The following is a 22,183-nucleotide window of genomic DNA, read 5'->3' on the forward strand; positions in this document are numbered from 1 at the left end:
CTTTCGAGAACAGTTACTACCTTCTTATATAGTTAAATGACTACCCGGCCATTGACCTTCGTCCAGGCGAATGCGCACAGGTCGCCCGAACTATTATAGGAATCGTCACCTTAGTTGGCGCGAGTAATGAGTGGCTGGACAAATATCTGTTAGGAACATTACGTATGTAGACTGTGGACAGTTGGAAATGTGGGTCTCACTGGAGGCCTGCAAGGGTTTAGGCAGCACGGTAGCTCAGCGTGTTCGCTCAGAGGGCTGCTTGCTCTCTCTAATAAAGTAACTGAGTCAAAGAATCAACGATCAAATTGAACGGATGTCTTCTGACGCCGGCCCAGACCAAACGCAACGAACACTATCGAACAAAATGAAAAAAGGAAAAAAAAGATTGATAGAGCATCTGCCATGTAAGCAGGAGGTTACAGGTTTGAGCCCCGGTCGGGTCACACATTTTCAGCTGTCCCCATCGACGTATATCAACAACACCTGTCGGCAGCTGAGGACTTCAATTAACTATCATTTAAATGATATGTACCAAGTTTGATTGATATCTGGCCACAGGTTTAGGAGAACACAACACACATACACATCATGTGGGAAGCAGTTTGGTCTGGTGTTACTATGTAATTTTTTCTGCTTGCTGGTACACTTCCTCCCAGTCGTCTCAGAAGACTTCATGCTTCCCTGCTCGAATGGGTAAAGTCCGTATTTTCGACTGTTTGGACTAGTTCTGTAGCTATCCCTGGGTCACCACTTTGCTGGAAGTGTTGATACAATGTTTCACTTTCATCATTCCATCGTCGAACACATTCTTTTCGGTATTCTCTTGGCATACACTTTTTATCTGTTGCTGTTACTGCACCAATAAAGCGTTCATAGTTCTTATGTGATGGAGGGATCCAGTGAATGGTCTTATCCAGCTCCTTTGAAAACTTCATTCAGTCAGTAACGCACTGGTTAAATGAAATCTGTTTCCATTTGTTTCTTGTGCTATGACTAATATTCTTAGGTCGTTGATAGTGCGACAGATAAATGGATTTGTTTTGCCAGTGATATTTCTCTGTGTTTCTGCCACGAATAAAAGAGAAAATTTACTCTTTAGGGAACACATGTATTAATATAAAAACTTCTCCTGTGGACGCAGCCTATTGATGTCAGTCCTAGAAATACTGCGGTACGAAACACAATCAGCCTTTCCGCACAGTTTGAACTCGCCGTGTGGTACGCCTGGGGCTTGTTTTCGTGCAGCCGGCGCACACAAAAACAAAACGGTGCGTCTCCGTCCAATTTCAACTGGCGCAGCTATCGTCTTTTGTTACCTGCGCAGTTGGCCGCGCTCGGCGCGTGCGCACAAACTTCGTTACCGGCGTGTGAATAATTTTGAAGGAGCGCGCGATATGTTAATGCCGCGGAACGCACCGGCCAAAGCTGATTACGTCCGTCGTGTATCCAATAAGCCAGGGGCCTGACACACAGCGAGAGCGTTATTTCATAAACGTCACGGCGGGCGGCGCCACAGCTGCACCGCACATACTGACGCCGCGTATAGGTTCCGTTAACGCTACACAGAACCGAAACTTTGCCAGTTTTGAAAGTATAAAATGCTGACGCGACCTGTTTCACCGACGGATCACTCTTACACGATCCATCGCTTTTTTTACGGTTTTAAGCATAAAATTTCATCACCTCGGAAAAAAATGAAGTTAAGTAATTAATGTTCTGTTGCCTTTCGCAGGCAAGTGCTCTACCGACTGAGCTACCCAAGCACGACTCATGCCCCGTCCTCACAGCTTTAATTCCTACAGTACCTCGTCTCCTACATGTACACAGTCCCAGTACACACTGTAACTCACGCGGCACAGTTTCGTAGCACGCCACTAGATCGCATCATTGGTAAAGTGGAGTTTGCGGCGGAATTTTCTTTTCTCTGCCCTAGCCGCATGCCATGGTAATGTGGTGCAGAGATTTTACTGTGTACCGAGACTACAGCCAAGTCGCTAAAATAATATTACTGATGTAACTTTATTATTTGTGACTGCGTGTCACAGTTCCTTGCACTATCAAACGAAAACGCTACTTTGTAGAGTTCTGAGATAAAATTACTTTTAAATAGTAACTGTTCCAAATAAACACGTATAACCTACTCCACAGTTTACTTAAGATTGTTTCATGTATCGTATACTCGGACGTTCCAGAAATACCGACGTAAAAGGAAACAAAGTTCCCCTAGAACTTAGAACTACTTAAACCTAACTAACCTAACGACATCACACACATCCATACCCGAGGCAGGATTCGAACCTGCGACCGTAGCGGTCACGCGGTTCCAGACTGAAGCGCCTAGAACCGCTCGGCCACCAGTGGCCGTATGCACTCTTTAGATTAATTCCTTGCGTATATAGCTCAATCAGCTATATTTTGTAAATTTTTGGATGTCCACATTTACTTGGCGTATGGCTAATACGGACACATCATGAAATTAAATTACATATACATATGTACATATTGACACACATGAAACTTAAGTTTGTCTTTACAACTGAATATCCAGTTCTTCAATCCAGCGCACTGCATCTGGAGTTGCTAGCAGGAAGTCCTCTTTGGCGCCGTGATAGGCTCGAATCCTTCATTCAGTGACAATGTGGTGAACAGTCTGGTATGGAGCCCCGAAGTCACAGGCTGGATCAGGCAGCTTCTTCCACTTTAAGAGAGCATCCCTGCATCGGCCATGGCTGGTACCGATTCTGTTGAGAGTAGTCCAGGTCTTGCGTGGTAGGTCGAATCCACTTGGAAGTTTAGCACCTGAGAAGATGTTATGCAGGTGCACATCTGTCACTGCTTCCCAATGACCTTTCCATTCTACAAGAGCAACCATGTCAGCAGAATCGCACAGAGTTGGATGGCGTGATTTAAGTCTCTTACGATTTAAAAGTGGCTGGTCGCTATGCACGGGTAGGTTAGAATTCCTGGTGATCTTGTGGAATTCTCTCATAAGGGCAGTACATCTGCGTAGATCAGGAGGCATTATACCAGTTAACAGTAGAAGCCAATAAACTGGAGTAGATCTGATTGCGCCAGATATTATGCCCATTGTCGTATTCAGCTGGGTATCAACAAGCCTTGTATGATGACTGTTCGTCCAAACAGGTGTACAAGACTCAGCACTTGAGTACACCAAATCCAGAGCTGAAGATCGCAGGGTGCTTGCTAAAGATCCCCAGGTAGTTCCGCATGGCTGATGGAGGATGTTGTTTCGAGACCTCAACTTTTGAGCTAAGTTAAGAAGGTGTTGTTTGATGCATAGTGTATGGACCAGGATGACACCAAGGTATTTTGGATTCCAATTATGACGAACAATTCTGCCTCTGAAACTTACTTCCAGTTTTACGTCCGCCAACTGATTATTTAAGTAGAAGTAACACACTTCTGTTTTAATCACACCGGGGTGGAGTCTCCAGATTTTGAAGTAATTTTCTAATACAGACAGGTCATTGGTTAGAATCTCTTCTATTGTCTTCATTTCCTGGTGTTTTACAGCTAGAGCCAGGTCATCGGCATAGCAGAATATTCTGGACGAAGTTTCAGGTAGAGCAGATAAATACAGACTGAACAGTAATAGTGAGAGAACTGATCCTTGGGGCAATCCGTTGTTTAGCTTCCTCATCTTACTTAAATTGCTTCCAGTGGTTACCTGGAACTTTTGATCGCTTAGCATGCTGTTAAGTAATCGAACCATTGCTCTGCTGGGTGTGATGAGGAGAAATTTGTAGATAAGGCCTTCCCTCCACACAGTGTCGAAGGTGGCAGTTAGATCAAAAACCGCCGAAGTTTATAGAATGAAATTTTCACTCTACAGCGGAGAGTGCGCTGATATGAAACTTCCTGGCAGATTAAAACTATGTGCTGGACCGAGACTCGAACACGGGACCTTTGCCTTTCGCAGGCAAGTGCTCTACCGACTGAGCTACCCAAGCACGACTCAAGCCCCATCCTCACAGCTTTAATTCCGCCAGTACCTCGTCTCCTACCTTCCAATCATTACAGAAGCTCTCCTGCGAACCTTGCAGAACTAGCACTCCTGAAAGAAAGGATATTGCGGAGACATGTCTTAGCCACAGCCTGGGGTTTGTTTCTTGAATGAAATTTTCACTCTACAGCGGAGTGTGGGCTGATATGAAACTTTCTTTCAGGAGTGCTAGTTCTGCAAGGTTCGCAGGAGAGCTTCTGTGAAGTTTGGAAGGTAGGAGACGAGGTACTGGCGGAATTAAAGCTGTGAGGACGGGGCGTGAGTCGTGCTTGGGTAGCTCAGACGGTAGAGCACTTGCCCGCGAAAGGCAAAGGTCCCGAGTTCGAGTCTCGGTCCGGCGCACAGTTTTAATCTGCCAGGAAGTTTCAATGCTGTAGTTGTTTTCTGCTTCATTTGGTATCCTGACTCTATGAAGAATATGAGAAACATTACTAGCTCGCAGCAGCTATGCCCTAGTCTGAAGCCTACATGATCAAATGGAACATAATTTCAGATACTGGTCGCAGGTCAATCCACACAATCTGCATGAAGAATCTCTTCACTCAGCGAAAATAGGTCTCTGTGTGCGTTGTCTGGCATGTGCATTATTGGCCCCATATTTACAACTGTACCTTAAACAATGCCAGATATCTAGAGATCTTTGACTCTTTCTATGCACAATTAAGAGAAGCAGAAAAGCTGTATGCAGTATTCCAACGAGTTGGAGCGCTGACACATCCAACCAAAGGATGGTCCACACAAGCGGGTTCCCTGAAGATAGACTTGTCAGCAGAGACCTTCGGTCCCCCAGGTCACCGGACTTACTATCATCGTGTGATCTTCATTTACAGACCACACTAAAAAGCGAAATGTGTGCTGACATTTCTCACAGAACAGACAAACTTGAACGGAAAATTACTAGAAATTTGAACATCAAGCCTGCAGAATTACAGCGTGTTGCTGGGAAAGTCATCACACGATGCCCAGATACTTATGGCCACCACTTCCAGAATCTCTTATAAACAGGCAAGCACACTAAAAAGCGCTACTTTTTCTGTTATATACTAGCCTTTCAAAAAGCTTGTAGCAGCAGCTAAGTACGGCAATAGGGCTATAGCTTTCTACCACGATGCTGGGTTTGCCAGGTTTCAGAACAGATATTATTATCGCCTTTTTAAACTACAATGGAGATCGACCAGTCTGCAGGATGTCAGTGAAGAATTCTGCTAGCCATTTCTTAGCTTTTCCTCCCATATGGATCAGGAATTCTGGATATCATCGAATCGACGCGGCTTAAGAGGTCTGAGGTCCTTCAGTCCGAAGTCAATGTCTGAAACTGTGAACGAACGCGCGTACTCACGTCTTTTTGAAGTCACGTAGCTGTCGTCTGATGTGTCTTTGGGGGCACATCATCTTGCTGGGAGGCACTCTTGAGGTAGTAATGATGTGGGAAGCAGTTTGGTCTGGTGTTACTACAGAATTTTTTCTACATGCTCGTACACTTCTTCCCAGTCTTCTCAGAAGACTCCATGCTTCTCTGCTCGAGTGGGTAAAATCTACATTTTCGACTGTTTCTGCCCATTTCTGCCCATATCCAAGGTGGGCAATAGTTCCGTAGCTGTCCCTGGGTCAGTACTTTACTGGAAGTGTTGATACAGTGTTCCACTTTCATCATTACATCCTGGAACATATTCTTTTCGGTGTCCTCTTGGCATACACTTGTTGGCTGTTGCTGTTACTCCACCAATGAAGCGTTGATAGTTCTTATGTGATGGAGGGATCCAACGATTGGTCTTATCCAGTTCCGTTGAAAACTTCGTCCAGTCAGCTTTCTGGAAATTCCATCGAGCATGTGGGATTGATCGTATGACAGGAACCATGCAGCAAATTTGTATTATTACACTTCTGTATTGGCTGTGACGAAAGGCATCCATCACTTTTCTTCTGACGTTGATGGAAAAGCCACTTTCGTTGTAGCTAACAAAGCATAAGTCAGGATTTGATTCCTCGTCTCAAGCAGCTGACTGAACGTGCCTTGATCTTTGTCATAAAACACTAGATGAAGATTAATTAATCTCTTCAACCCATTGAGCAACCATGCTCCCATTTTCATCATTTTGAGAGTATTTCCAAAGTTCATTGTGACTACTCATGTCTCCTATGTATATTTCAGAATGTTCTGCCGTGTGTAGGACGATATCGGGCCATGTTATTTTGGGTGGTTTGTAAACATTTGTAATAGTAAAAATAAACGTCGTGTGACTACGGCCTCCCTTCGGGTAGACTGTTCGCCAGGTGCAAGTCTTTCGATTTGACGCCAGTTCGATGACTTGCGCGTCGATGGGGACGAAATAATGATGATTAGGACAACACAACACCCAGTCCCTAAGCGGAGAAAACCTCCGACCCAGCCGGGAATCGAACCCGGGCCCTTAGGATTGACATTCTGTCATGCTGACAACTCAGCTACCGGGGGCGGACATTGTAATAGTAATACTGTTGCAGTTGTATGGCAATTGTAAGCATATCTGCTTCTACACTTACAGAAATGAATGAAGCTTCGTTTATGTTGTTACGGACGTACATAGCGTTCCATACGCCTCGTGGTAAGTTTTAATAAGTGCATGTTGTTGTTGTGGTCTTCAGTCCTGAGACTGGTTTGATGCAGCTCTCCATGCTACTCTATCCTGTGCACGCTTCTTCATCTCCCAGTACCTACTGCAACCTACATCCTTCTGAATCTGCTTAGTGTATTCATCTCTTGGTCTCCCTCTACGATTTTTACCCTCCACGCTGCCCTCCAATGCTAAATTTGTGATCACTTGATGACTTAAAACATGTCCTACCAACCGATCCCTTCTTCTAGTCAAGTTGTGCCACAAACTTCTCTTCTCCCCAAGCCTATTCAATAACTCCTCATTAGTTACGTGATCTACCCACCTTATCTTCAGCATTCTTCTGTAGCACCACATTTCGAAAGCTTCTATTCTCTTCTTGTCCAAACTAGTTATCGTCCATGTTTCACTTCCATACATGGCTACACTCCATACAAATACTTTCAGAAACGACTTCCTGACACAAATCTATACTCGATGTTAACAAATTTCTCTTCTTCAGAAACGCTTTCCTTGCCATTGCCAGTCTACATTTTATATCCTCTCTACTTCGACCATCATCGGTTATTTTACTCCCTAAATAGCAAAGCTCCTTTACTACTTTAAGTGTCTCATTTCCTAATCTAAATCCCTCAGCATCACCCGACTTAATTTGACTACATTCCATTATCCTTGTTTTGCTTTTGTTGATGTTCATCTTATATCCTCCTTTCAAGACACTGTCCATTCCATTCAACTGCTCTTCCAAGTCCTTTGCTGTCTCTGACAGAATTACAATGTCATCGGCGAACCTCAAAGTTTTTACTTCTTCTCCATGAATTTTAATACCTACTCCGAATTTTTCTTTTGTTTCCTTTACTGCTTGCTCAATAAACAAACCTGTCTCACTCCTTTCGCAACCACTGCTTCCCTTTCATGCCCCTCGACTCTTATAACTGCCATCTGGTTTCTGTACAAATTGTAAATAGCCTTTCGCTCCCTGTATTTTACTCCTGCCACCTTCATAATTTGAAAGAGAGTATTCCAGTCAACATTGTCAAAAGCTTTCTCTAGGTCTACAAATGCTAGAAATGTAGGTTTGCCTTTTCTTAATCTTTCTTCTAAGATAAGTCGTAAGGTCAGTATTGCCTCACGTGTTCCAACATTTCTACGGAATCCAAACTGATCTTCCCCAAGGTTGGCTTCTACCAGTTTTTCCATTCGTCTGTAAAGAATTCGCGTTAGTATTTTGCAGCTGTGACTTATTAAACTGATAGTTCGGTAATTTTCACATCTGTCAACACCTGCTTTCTTTGGGATTGGAATTATTATCTTCTTCTTAAAGTCTGAGGGTATTTCGCCTGCCTCATACATCTTGCTCACCAGATGGTAGAGTTTTGTCATGACTGGCTCTCCCGAGGCCATCAGTAGTTCTAATGGAATGTTGTCTACTCCCGGGGCCTTGTTTCAACTCAGGTCTTTCAGTGCTCTGTCAAACTCTTCACGCAGTATCTTATCTCCCATTTCGTCTTCATCTACATCCTCTTCCATTCCCATAATATTGTCCTGAAGTACATCGCCCTTGTATAAACCCTCTATATACTCCTTTCACCTTTCTGCGTTCCCTTCTTTGCTTAGAACTGGGTTGTCATCTGAGCTCTTGATATTCATACAAGTGGTTCTCTTCTCTCCAAAGGTCTCTTTAATATCCCTGTAGGCAGTATCTATATTACCCCTAGTGAGATAAGCCTCTACATCCTTACATTTGTCCTCTAGCCATCCCTGCTTAGCCATTTTGCACTTCCTTTCGATATCATTTTTGAGACATTTGTACTCCTTTTTGCCTGCTTCATTTACTGCATTTTTATATTTTCTGCTTTCATCAATTAAATTCAATATTTCTTCTGTTACCCAAGGATTTCTATTAGCCCTTGTCTTTTTACGTACTTGATCCTCTGCTGCCTTCACTACTTCATCCCTCAGAACTACCCATTCTTCTTCTACTGTATTTCCTTCCCCCATTCCTGTCAATTGTTCCCTTATGCTCTCCCTGAAACTCTCTACAACATCTGGTTCTTTCAGTTTATCCAGGTTCCATCTCCTTAAATTCCCCCCTTTTTGCAGTTACTTCAGTTTCAATCTGCAGCTCATAACCAATAGATTGTGGTCAGAATCCACATCTGCCCCAGGAAATGTCTTACAATTTAAAACCTGGTTCCTAAATCTCTGTCTTACCATTATATAATCTATCTGATACCTTTTAGTATCTCCAGGATTCTTCCAGGTATACAACCTTCTTTTATGATTCTTGAACCAAGTGTTAGCTATGATTAAATTATGCTCTGTGCAAAATTCTACAAGGCGGCTTCCTCTTTCATTTCTTCCCCCCAATCCATATTCACCTACTATGTTTCCTTCTCTCCCTTTTCCTACTGACGAATTCCAGTCACCCATGACTATTTAATTTTCGTCTCCCTTCCCTACCTGAATAATTTCTTTTATCTCGTCATACATTTCATCTATTTCTTCATCATCTGCAGAGCTAGTTGGCATATAAACTTCTACTACTGTAGTAGGCATGGGCTTTGTGTCTATCTTGGCCACAATAATGCGTTCACTATGCTGTTTGTAGTAGCTAACCCGCACTCCTATTTTTTTATTCATTATTAAACCTACCCCTGCATTACCCCTATTTGATTTTGTATTTATAACCCTGTAATCACCTGACCAAAAGTCTTGTTCCTCCTGCCACCGAACTTCACTAATTCCCACTATATCTAACTTTAACCTACCTATTTCCCTTTTAAATTTTCTAACCTACCTGCCCGATTAAGGGATCTGACATTCCACGCTCCGATAAGTGCATAATATCCACGAATTCGACCTCGGCTTCGGAATATTTCTTCGATTGAACCGTTAATGGGCTCTGGTCTGAACTGCTTCTGCTGTTTAGTTGATATGTCACTGCCAGGAGATCCTATGAATAGTCTGGCTGCCTGTAATCACTGTTGTCAATTAACACCGCCCGGGAGGCACGTGTAGAGTATTTTATGCTTAAACCTACGGACGTGGACAACTCTACCTGCCTGGAAGTCCACAATAAGTTTCTACTCGTTCAGAATCATAAGTAAGAAGTGGTTTCCTTTATAATCTGTCCTATGTTTACCATTATGCAAAGCTACATTCATCTTGCCTGCTAGTTTGTAGCTTCTACGCTTTTGGAAGACAGTTTGGTAGGTGATAAGAGAAAAAGTGAATATGTTATGTTGGTGAGATCGTAATGTTTTTGTTCTACATATTGGTATTCCGGTTGCCATTGGTTAATTTATCGAGTGTCATTTTTAATTTGTAGTTCAGTGTTGTTACTGAAGTTTACGTGTTGTCCTTTTATCATTTGGAGATAGCGACTGAAGTTGTGGACGCTAGAAAATGGAGTGCGAAGTGGAGAAATTGGAACATATTCATAGGTAGATGAGAACAGCAGAGGCAGCCAGAAACTTTTGCGCCGTATATGTGGATAATCAAATTGGTCAGAGAACGGGAAGAAAATGGTTTTCTCGTTTTAAGAAGGATCATTTCGGCGTTTGTGACTTCCCACATTCAGGGAGACCTTCAGAGTCATTAAAAGATTGTTTAAACGCATGAATCCATAATGACGACAGGCAAATGTGATGAAACGTGATCTTTCAACCACCGTGCGAAATTTACATGTAATGGGGAAGATTCAAAAATCGAGTGTATGGTAACCACAGGCTCAAAACCAAAATCACAAAAATCAGCCCTTGGTCATACGTACATCTCTGCTTGTTTGTCATCAGTTGGCTATCCTGTATCGTTACTGATGATGAGAAATGATGTTTTTACCTTAATAAAACGAAAAGAAAGGAGTGGTTGAGTCCAAATGAAGCAGCTACCCATCGTACAAAGATCAGCGTGCATCCGGTGTGGTGTACTACGAGTTGCTTCCCTGATGTGTGACCATCGCAGCTGACGTTTACTGCCAACAACTGAGATCTCTTGCAGACGCATTCCAAGAACAACGACGAGGGGTACAGCATGAAAGAGTGCAGAATTCTGCTAAACTGACAAAATCACTATACACGAGTTGGGTTGGGAAGTAATTCCTGACTCAGCATATTCCCCTGCACTTGCGCCATAACATTTTCACGTTTTCCACTCTCTACCCAACAATCTTCAAGCGGTTTCCTTTTTGGATGGAAATGATGCCTGGACGTGCTCGACGGGTTCTTCGCCTCAAAGCCAAGTGATTTCTACAGTCGCAGAATCAAAAAGCTACCCAGCTTCGGCAGACTGTTGTACAAGCAAATACTGAATGAGAATATATTATTATTGATGACGAAAATCTCCGTTATGTGTATCTGTTGTGTTTATTAAACTTGTCGAAAAATGCTGTGAACTTATGAACCAACCCAACATGTTTATACACACCACTCTTGTTCTACTTATTTTTTAACAGTGCTGTATAAGTACAAATCTACGAGCTAAAGAATGCACAGAAAATAGACTCCACCTTCACGCACCTTACAAAGATGCACTATGCAATCTAATGTGCAATCTATGTCATCACGTAACAGGAATGTGACAGTCCATATGTCAACGCAATCAATGACAAAACCGAAGCATAGCTACCTTATATACATATATCTAGCCATGCCTACTACGGACTACACAACAACGTATCAAAATATCTACAATTTATTTCAAAGCACGTTGTATTCTCGAGAGAGAGTTGTGAATTGAGTTTTTCAAGGTTCCTTGAAGAGGATAGAAATGTACTCTGCAGTTAACCTTTTCTAACCGTTTCCCTTCTCTATTCCTCCGTTTCTGTCGAAAATCATGAATTAAAATACAGCAATTCGTGGTCTGAATATCCTTCTGACCAAATAATGGTACTACCACGACCAAACCATTGACCTGGTAAGGTAAAGTTAAAGGGTTTCGCCCCCGACTTCGTGCCTAGGTCGTTATATTTCGCACTGACTGCATCAAGATAAAATTCTATTTCAGATGCTTTTTCATCGTAATTAGTCACGCATACCCAGACTCTGGGGGCCTGGATAATACAGCCGCAAAATTTGCTTGTGTTTCGGTAATAGGAAAGGAAGAGGAAATTACGCTCCACAATCCACAGAAATGCCCCAACACGGCAATTGAGGTAGACGGGAAGACAAAGAAATCTCTGCAGGTGGTGGTAGAACATACCAAGCAAGCAGTAATGTGTGGGGTGCAAGGAAACGTTTCCGAATGTACCTGCTCCATCTCTGGTACCATTAAAACGGCAACGCGATAAGGAACCCGAAGACACAGCAGTAGGCGACCTTTGTGGAAAGCAAGGATGTGAACGCTGGAATGTTGCACCCGATGTCGCTCGCCAAACATTTAAAGCGCTTGGGAGCCGGAAGTAGCAGTAATGTGACCAACTCCCGTCGGGTATAACAGAATCAAAACTGAGGTCTGCTCTGCCTTAGCTTTAAAGACCCTCATACAAACTCCATTTTTTTCAATGAATAATCTGAAGACATTATTCTAAATTTCTTGATGGACCTGTCATAACTAAAAATATTAAGTATCATATGGTGTGGGGTTAGTTATGCCAGAAGCTACGATAAGAAGCTAAGTGGAAATAATAATTTCATAGACATACCAATGCCAGTATGTACGAGGTGCGACAATAAAGTAATGAGACTTATTTTCTTTGCAGGATGTGGCAACCCTGCAGCCTTAAGTAGGCATAATATCTTTGACCTTGGTGTATAAGCTGCTTCTAGTCCAAACTACACATTGATGCAATTGCTCAGTCGTGAATTGTGCTGTAATAAATTAACACTTGTTTGTGTCTCTTGTCACAGAAATGGAACCGCATAATATTGTGCAACAGTATGCCATTTCTTTTTGCGTTAAATTGGGTAAAAACTCGATGACAATTTACGATAAGCTTCAGAAGGCTTTTGGAGAGAGGTTATGTCAATAGGTCAAGTTTTTCGTTGGCACAAAATGTTTAGTGAAGGCAGAACGAATGTTGAAGATGAAGACTGCAGTGGACGACCATCAACCTCACGGACGGCTGTCAACTTGGCCAGGATGCGTGAAACCGTCCGATCTGATCGAAGATTATCAATGAAAATGATTGCAGAAGAACTGAACGTCAATAGAGAAACGGTTTGTCTAATAATAACTGAAGATCTTGGTATGAGAAAAATTTGTGCAAAAATGGTCCCCAAAAATGTCACACCACAACAGCGTGAAACACGGAAAAATGTGGCAGCCGATCTGTTAGAGCAAAGGGAAATCAATCGAAACCGAACGAGGTGGCGCAGTGGCTAGCACACTGGACTCGTATCCGGGAGGACGACGGTTCAATTCCATGTCCGGCCATCCTGATTTAGGTTTTCCGGGATTTCCCTAAATCGCTCCAGACAAATGCCGGGATGGTTCCTTTGAAAGGGCACGGCCGACTTCCTTCCCTAATCCGATGAGACCGATGACCACCCTGTCTGGTCTCCTCCCCAAACAATCCAATCCAAATCAATCCAAAATTGTTGAGCCGCGTTATCACTGGTGATGAAAGGTAGTTTTTTAAGTACGATCCAGAGACAAAACGCCAGAGTTCGCAATGGTGCTCAAAGAGATCACCCAGAGCAAAGAAGCTCTCATGTCAAAGTGAAATGCATGCTTGTGTGCTTCTTTGATTCCAAGGGAATTGTTCATAAAGAGTGGGTGCCTCATGAACAAACAGTTAATCAATATTACTAGAAAGAAATTTTAGAAAGGCTTCTTAAAAGAGTTCTTCGTTTCCGTTCCAACATTGCTGATAATTGGATTCTCCATCACGACAATGTGCCATCCTATACTGCTCTGTCAGTACAAGAATTTTTAACCTTAAAACAAATTTCAGTACTACCACAGCCATCTTATTTACCAGATATCACTCCGTGCGATTTTCTTATTTCCAAGAGTCAAAACGGCGGTCAAGGGAGACCATTTTCAAGCAATATAAGATGTGCAAAGAGCTCTGACGAGGGTCTTGGAAGATATTACAGAAGATGATATCCAGAAATGTTACCATCAATGGCAGAAGCGCTGGAAAATGTGTGTGGAACCAGAAGGGAACCACTCTGAAGGAGACAAGGCTAAACTTGACTAAAACGGTAAGCAACATACTTTTTTCACATCAGTCTCATTACTTTATTGTCGCACCTCGTAATTACCTCTAAATCTCATAGGTTACCATAGTGTATACTTTCGTGGACATTGTCTCCTAGTAGAGCCGTATGTCAGCTAGGTTATGCAGTGTTATAGATACTTGCGTTACGGCCACGTGACCGAACAATTCCGTAGCCAGAAGAGGTGCGTGTACTGCGCAGGTTCCCATGACGTGATGGAATCTGACAAATCCATCCTCGCAAATGTGTCTACATTGTTCGGGTGGTCACTGCTCGAACAATCGACGCTGGCGTGAGAATGCTTCTGCCTCAAGGGTAAGAGGTTACCCTCAAATTCTGTCTACTGATCCAGCCTGCTTGATAAGGTCGTTGGCAGAACGAGGATAACCATTTGGAATGAATTTCACTCAAAATTTAAACAGAAGCTAGGTGCGAAGCTAAAGCCCAGAACGTTTGGTAAGTAGTCAAACAGTTTACCTTCTAAATCATTGTGTATGAATCAGTTTATGGTATTGGAAGGCGTAACGTACAGGCAGGGCATAGAGGAGTATGGGGATAAAACTTATGAGAATGAGTCAACAGCGCACCGAGTAAATCTACAGTACCACAATGCCTGCACGCCGTTACCGCACACAACATGCGGATTAATCCGGTGCATAGCACAACTGTGTCACTGCCGCCTGTAGGTATGCACGGATGTCCTATTGACTCAACCGACACGCGCTCCTGCGTCATCCGCCGCTGCTACGTCAGCAGGTAGTCAGATGTCGCCATAATACAGGAGGGAACTATTGTAACAACACTCCGGTGCAGAGGGAATGCTACTGGGTCTGTACAGGGCGTCATGAATAAGAAATAAGAAATTATGTGTATCGAACTAGCACAATACAGCCCCACTCAACAGCAGTCCAATTCCGCCGAAAAAGCACCAAGTGTCTGAAAGAGAACACGTTAATGATACGAAGAATTGCATGCTTGCCGATAGCTGTACAAATTTATTATTTTTGCTCGACCTGTTCAAGTCGCAGCGACCATTTTCACAGAACTGAAAATAAACTGGACATCTCTCGGTGAAGATGGTCGTTACGAAGGTAACCGGCAAAAAATAAATACAGGATCTCCCACACATAACTGGTACCCCTCACGCTCTAGATTCAAGCATCAATGAAGTAACTCAACTAGAATAGATAATAATAACGTTGCCTGTTTATAAGAGGTGCTGGAAGTGGTGGCCATAATTATCCCGGCATCACTGACTTCGTGTGACGACTTTGCCAGCAACAAGCTGTAATTCTGCAGGCTTGATGTTCATATTTCTAGTATTTTTCCATTCAAGTTCGTCTTTTGTGTGAGAAATGTTTGCACGGACTTTCCTTTTTAGTGCCCTCCGCAACTAAGACCACACGATGTTAATAAGTCAGGCGACCTGGGGAACCAAAGGTCTCATCTGATATGTCCGTCTTCAGGAAACACGCTGGTGTGGACCATCCTCGTGCTGGGTGTGTCAGCGGTTGCTCCAAATCGTTGGAATACTGCATACAGCCTTTCTACTTCTGTTAATTGTGCATGGAATAAGATCTCTGGCATTGTTTAAGGTACAGTTGGAAATATGGGGCCAATAATGCACATGCCAGACAACGCACACCGAAGACCTATCTTCGCTGAGTGAAGATATTCTTCATGCAGAACATGTGCATTGACCTGCGCCCAGTATCTGAAATTCTGGTAGTTTACATAAACTGACTTGAAGCAAAGCAAGGGGTCCAAGTGACCGTTAGCAATTGATGTTAACAGGCAGTGAACTCTTTTCTCCTGATCCTCTTGCACCACACTTACAAGGCAGGCTTTTAATTTCATATCTTTTAGTATATGATGACACGATGTACAAAATTCATCAACTTGCTGCGATAACCTCCTTACCTTCAGAGGTCCTGAATGCCGGTCGCCTATTCCTCTGCACATTCTGAACGGATCCTACAGCCTTCAATTTCTTGTACATATTTTGAAGAGTGCTGGTCGTGGGGCGTTTCCTACGAGGATACTTCACTTCAAACATATATTTACAATCCTGTCTTTATGTAGCACTCCACAATATCAATCCGCTATTCAAATACAAACTGCCCCATTACTGTAACAACTCAGCTATACGAGCTCCTTACAACAACTGACGCAGGAACACGCATCTCCACTCAATTTTCCGATAAAATGCTGTGTAGCCACTTCACAAGCAGTGCGACTAAGGATAATTATCCGGTACGTGAGGAGTATCGTTTTCGTGTGGGACATCCGTTACTACTTCTACAGCTCATGGCAAACATGCAGTTCTTCAGATTCCTGACAGCTGTATCGACACATCTCATTTAACTGTTATGTTAATGTAAAATCAGTGAAAAACCGTCTATATCGCGATGATTATTATATTAAAATAACCAGCTAGGCCTAGTCTTAGACCACCTTCAGATTAGCACCATCAGCTGAGGTTGACGGTGTCTAGAACATTAAGGAGGCCGCCGCGCGGGATTAGCAGAGCGGTCTTGGGAGCTGCAGTTGTGGTCTGTGCGGCTGGTCCCGGCGGGGGTTCGAGTCCTCCATCGGGCATGGGTGCGTGTGTTTGTCCTTAGGATAATTTAGGTTAAGTAGTGTGTAAGTTTAGGGGCTGATGCGCTTAGCAGTTAAGTTCCATTAGATTGCACACACATTTGAACATTAAGGAGACCTGAGTCGCTGAAACCGCAGTTTCACCGACTCAGGTCTCATGTATGCTCTAGACGTAGTCCAGCTGATGGTGCTATTTTGAAGATGGCTTAAGACTAGGCCGAAACCGGTTATATTAAAAATGTAACCATCACCATCTAGACTAGTTTTTCACTGATTTTACATGGCTTACAAGATCACTGTTTCCCAAACATGTTATGAAAAATCATAAGTTAATGATAAATGTTTCAGCAAACTTCTAGAAGTAACGTTGTTAGTGTTTCATCACGTCAGCCCATCCATGCAGTTAGAATTCCCAGAACAGCACAGTATTATCATCACAGCGAGGAAGCACTGTAACATTTGAAAAGATAGCATGCTGAATCGTGGTTTTGGGGGCTCTTGGGGTACAAAGCTTCTGGTGCAGCCTGGACCAATTGCCATTTCTATAGACATTGAGATATCTCGTTACTGTAGCTACGTTACACTATATCATACAATGCTTGACGCCCAGGTAAATAGTGCCACTCGATTAATTCCTTTTGCAAAAGATGTTAATTGGCAAGGTAGTGACACTTTTTGTACGTGCACCGTTCGGATTTTGCGTGTAAATTCGAGAGCATAACACGATTTCCTGCAAAGTTTTCGAAGCGCGGTATCTGAATACCCTAAACTTATGCGAATCAGTTCAAACTTTTGGACTTCGGCTGAGATATGGACAAACTCAGAAGAAAATATTTTCTATCCTATAATCTTTGTCAGTTGCCGAGATACGGTGGTTTTAAGACGAGCTAAAGCTAGTACATAAAAGTCATTCTTATGTGAATGGAATGTAGGGGAATGGTTGAAACAGGTTCAAATAAATAAAAAAATACATTCTTATGATAAAACTGACACTTTCTTTCAATAATCTGCCTTCATTTGGATTTTATGTACAAAAAGAGCATTTTTTGTGACTTTCTTGTTTTTTGTTTTCCTTTTATTTGTTTTCACGCGTGCCGCTTCTATATCCGTTACCGCGATATAAGCAACATGATTCGAAAGACAATAAAAATCCTATACCGAATCAGTCGTCGCCTGAGTCAACAAAAATCAGCATCGATTGCCAAATCTTGGCGGTGTAATGTCAAACAATGGAAGAGTAGAAGTTCGATGCCGGAATGAAAAATACTCCTGTCATAGTACAAAAAATGCTAATACGTTTTCGGCAAAGTTAGCGGCGTAAAAAAAGAGAACTTACTTTTCGACTTATCTATCAGCTTCAAAGACATGTACATGAAAACATCGTGAGATATTTGCGCCTTTATACGAGTTAACCTTACTTCCGCAGCACAGTGAGCTCTGTTAGCTGCAACGTATTGGCATATCTGCGTCTTGCAATTGATACGCTGAAGTCTCTGTTACTGTACTCCAAATCCAGAAGATTCGCCAGCCATGGTACACAACTCGTAATTTCATATGCTTGAAGAGCACACATACAATAGGTAAAAAATATCTGGGGGAAAATCTTATATTGTGGGGATGACATCATGCATCATGTTACTTTACTTGACAAGATGCATTATATTACATGTCATGACTACCACTACGGTCAAGTAAAAAAGCGGGAATATTTCAAGATGTTTTGATTTACATGCCTTTGAAGATGCCAGGTAAGCTGCAGAACTAGTTCCCTTCTTTTACATCCCAAACTATGCCCAGGGCGGATTCGCCTTTTCTGTGCTATGATAGAAACGTTTTTCATTCTAGTAAAAGACACTAACGTTAAATCAGTAACAGTACACAGCAGTACTAGTGGCTAGTTTCATTAATAATATTATACAGTTGAATATTCGTTCATAAAATTCAAACGAAGAGAGTCTAGTTTAAATTGTTAGAACATTAAATATGTTTCCTGAAATTTCACGCTATGGTCGCAGGTTCGAATCCTGCCTCGGGTATGGATGTGTGTGATGTCCTTAGGTTAGTTAGGTTTAAGTAGTTCTAAGTTCTAGAGACTGATGACCTGAGATGTTAAGTCCCATAGTGCTCGGAGCCATTTGAACCATTCTGAACCTGAAATTCCAAAAACGTTTACACAACCAGGAGAGGCATCACATTTGCAGGATGTGGTGAGATAATATGGGAGAGAACGATAAGAAGGCAGCGCCATTCTTATAAAACGTGGTACGGAGTTTCCACCTATACAACTAAATCATCAGCATGTTCTAACAAGTACATGGCGAGAGAACAAGTAAGAGAATAATTCTTTCGACAATCGAAAGGTAGTATTGGGGAACGTGAATGTCCATTAACGCATTGAGTTGAAAGGGAAATTTCAGATAAAATGTTCGCAGATGGACTAGTAATTCTAAGCATCGGAGAACCGACGGGAGTTAACAGACCAGTCGAACGAAACAGCGCTGCAGATGTCAGCCTCACATCGGCGAACTTCGAGCTACAAGCTACATGGATAGCATTACAGGAGTTACCTGCGCCTGACCTGCTACCGATACAAACAGAATGTTGGAATAACCCCAGGATAGTAGTACAGATGTTTCCACACTATGAGTGGGAACAGAAGACCAAAGACGACAACGTAAGTGATAGTGCTGGTGGAGAAGCCGAAAGACTTCAAGGAAAGTGAAGGTGTGACTGTGGACTATACCAGCCTAGTACATAACAGTGAAAGGGACAGCTGAGACGTCGCTCCCACAAAACACATCTTTCTACGAGTACTCTAGGTCACTCCTGTCTAGTATGATGAAGAATGTGAGATAGCAGCCAAGAAGAACATAGAAGCACACAAAACTTACAAGTGACAAGCCCCGTTAGATGTGCCGCGCATTGCAACGTAGTTCTACTCCCGGCCATCAGTGCCAAGTTTTTTGGTGGTTTATGGTGCCGTGCTCCACGCGCAGGCACTTGGTGTAAGTTGGTAGGAATGCAAACATCCTTCTTGCTGACCTCAGCGAGTGACAGCTTGTTGACGGCCAGCAAGTGAGACAAACTGGAGAGGAGAACGTAGTGGAACCGAATAGACTTCGTCGAACTGGACGTTGGACTGCGTCATGTCCCCGTGTCTGTAATAAGAGGGCAGTTCACAAAGAGAGAGAGGAGGAATGGTGGAGAAGTGCACAAACCGAAGTGTACTTTTGTGACCCATATCTCTTAGTGGTAGGCATTCATATTTTGTGGTCAAGTAAATTACAGCGGTGCGGTGCGTGGTAAGACTGATGAAGTCACCTTTGGTTGTCGTGATTGTTCTTCAGCACAGTGAACCTGTGAGGAGCTTTGTAAGTAAATTACAGAACTGTTCGACGGAGCCGTGGTGTCTAAGACTGCTACTGTAAGGAGTGTTTCAAATGAAAAGGTACGAAACGTCGTAGCAACCAAACCGATTAAAAACTGTGTTTTCCGCTTGCGGCTTAGTGATACATCTAGGGACGAGAATGAAGTGTCCGTCATGGATGTACGCATGCGCAGACAGATGACGCAGGAGTGAGACAGACAGGCCTGTTTTCACCGCATTTGACGCGATAGTGCCTGTGAGGAGACCATAGCGTTAAATTCGACGATTGAGGAGCAGTGAGATTTCGTCACATCTCTGACTGTGGAAGGGATGAAACTGACCGATATCTGTCGCCAGATGGTGGCTGTGACCTGGTAGTCAGGGAGAGGCAGGATAAGGCAACGATTCTGGATGGGACCGTAATGAGCTACTGTTGGCTACAGTAAACACATACACTTTATTTGAGGAAATAAATTTCAACAATCATTTTAAAGGAACTTACTACACTGATGGCTGAAGGCCTTACTAAGAAAGAATTCAAAATTATTTGTCGGCTGAAGGCCACAAGCAATTTCAGAAATACTCAACGGCTGAAGGCCTGAATTACAAATAGGGTAGGCAATTACACATTAAAAATATTAAAACCTGTTTTAAACAATCTTAATAAACAGTAACTAGCCATAGTGACGCCTGAAGGCCTTATTAAGACCGACCTGAAAATTATTTGTCGGCTGAAGGCCACAAGCAATGTTACAAACAATTAAGGGGTGAAGGGCTGAAGTAAAAGTGAGGAAGGCAATTACATGTTAAAATATTAAGGTAAATTTTAAACAATTATGACAACTTTTTCAAGTAAGATGGAGTGATCTACAGACAGTGTGTAGTGGCGTAGCAAGACAGCCATGCCACTCGGAAGTAGCCGAAAGGCACGCGTTAAGCTCACGCAGATTGGCGTGAGGTCTGGAACAGGACAATGTCTTGAGAATTGCAATAAAGTACGAAAATCTTGTAATACTTAACTTTAATCAACATTTGTAGAACATCGCTCTTATGATACATGCTTCACAATATTAATTATCAAAGCTATGGCGCCTTGCTAGGTCGTAGGCAATGACATAGCTGAAGGCTATGCTAACTATCGTCTCGGGAAATGAGAGCGTATTGGTCAGTGAACTGTAGCTAGCTACGTCGGCTGTAAAACTGGGGCGAGTGCCAGGACGTCTCTCTAGTCCTGCCGTGTGGTGGCGCTCGGTCTGCAATTACTGACAGTGGCGACACGCGGGTCCGGCGTATACTAATGGACCGCGGCCGATTTAAAGGCTACCACCTAGCGAGTGTGGTGTCTGGCGGTGACACCACACAGTGCTCCACAGATCAACCTGAGGAAGGTCACTAAAGCTCTTAAAGCGGTGAGACTAGCAGCCAAGAGTAATTTTCACCTAAGGAGGGCAACTCAAAGTAGAGACGATTTAAACGCCGATCAACTCTCTTACCAAATCCACGTAACGCCAGATAACCAGTACAACGATGGAATAATTCAGGCGAGGGCGAAGTGACAGATAGCAATGCCTCTCCAGAATCTGATGTTTAAAACACCGAAAGGTAGAAGGAATCACTATAACAAAGGTAGACAAAGAAACCAATTATCCATACAAGAAAGCTGTCAAATTACATGCCATGCCAGACAGCACCGGCAAGACGAGGGAAAGTACACTGCCGCAAATTACGCTAGCCTCCAGGACAGATAACTGGGGCGTTAGCGGCCACTAGGCAGTAAGATACCGCTGGTTGCACTTCAGCAATAACAACACCAAATTCAGACTAATATTAAGCAGCAGAAGGTAGCTAATAGCTTCCGCCAACCTGACCGACTACACTTGTTGCAGCTGTTCTCATCGACACTGGAAGCAGCAACAAGCAAACAACAGCGAGATCTGAAACAGTGGAGGTTTCACTACTGGATAAAGTTCACTCAACTTCAAACATCCTGGGTTCGGTCGTCGGCTACAGTCCGTCGATCCGACAGTGCCTGCACTCTGCCAGCGGTCCCGGCCTGCCCTCGGGCTGGTGTCCACCTCGCTGCTCCGTCCGAAGCCGAACTGCCTGACACACACGACAACACGGAAATGCAAGCGGTCGCGCCAAAGATAGTACCACAGTACTGGCTATCGATAACCGCAGCTGCTGCCACTCGTGGACAAACAATACTAGCAAACTCAGTGGCGCCATTAACACAAGAAGGAAACGAGACGCCACTACCGCTATTACAAGACGCCACGTTATGAACGACAAGAACGCGAGGCGCACACGGCTCAGGGGTTTTACACGACGGAGACTGTGTGTCCGACATACCAGTGAGCAAACTGGATTCCCGTTTGCGGGAAGGTCTGGGGTGTTTGAGCGATGACTCGGGACCAGGTCAGACAAACACGGTAAT

This window comes from Schistocerca serialis, chromosome 1 (genome assembly GCF_023864345.2).
Source record: "Schistocerca serialis cubense isolate TAMUIC-IGC-003099 chromosome 1, iqSchSeri2.2, whole genome shotgun sequence".
NCBI classification, from domain to species: Eukaryota; Metazoa; Arthropoda; class Insecta; order Orthoptera; family Acrididae; genus Schistocerca; species Schistocerca serialis.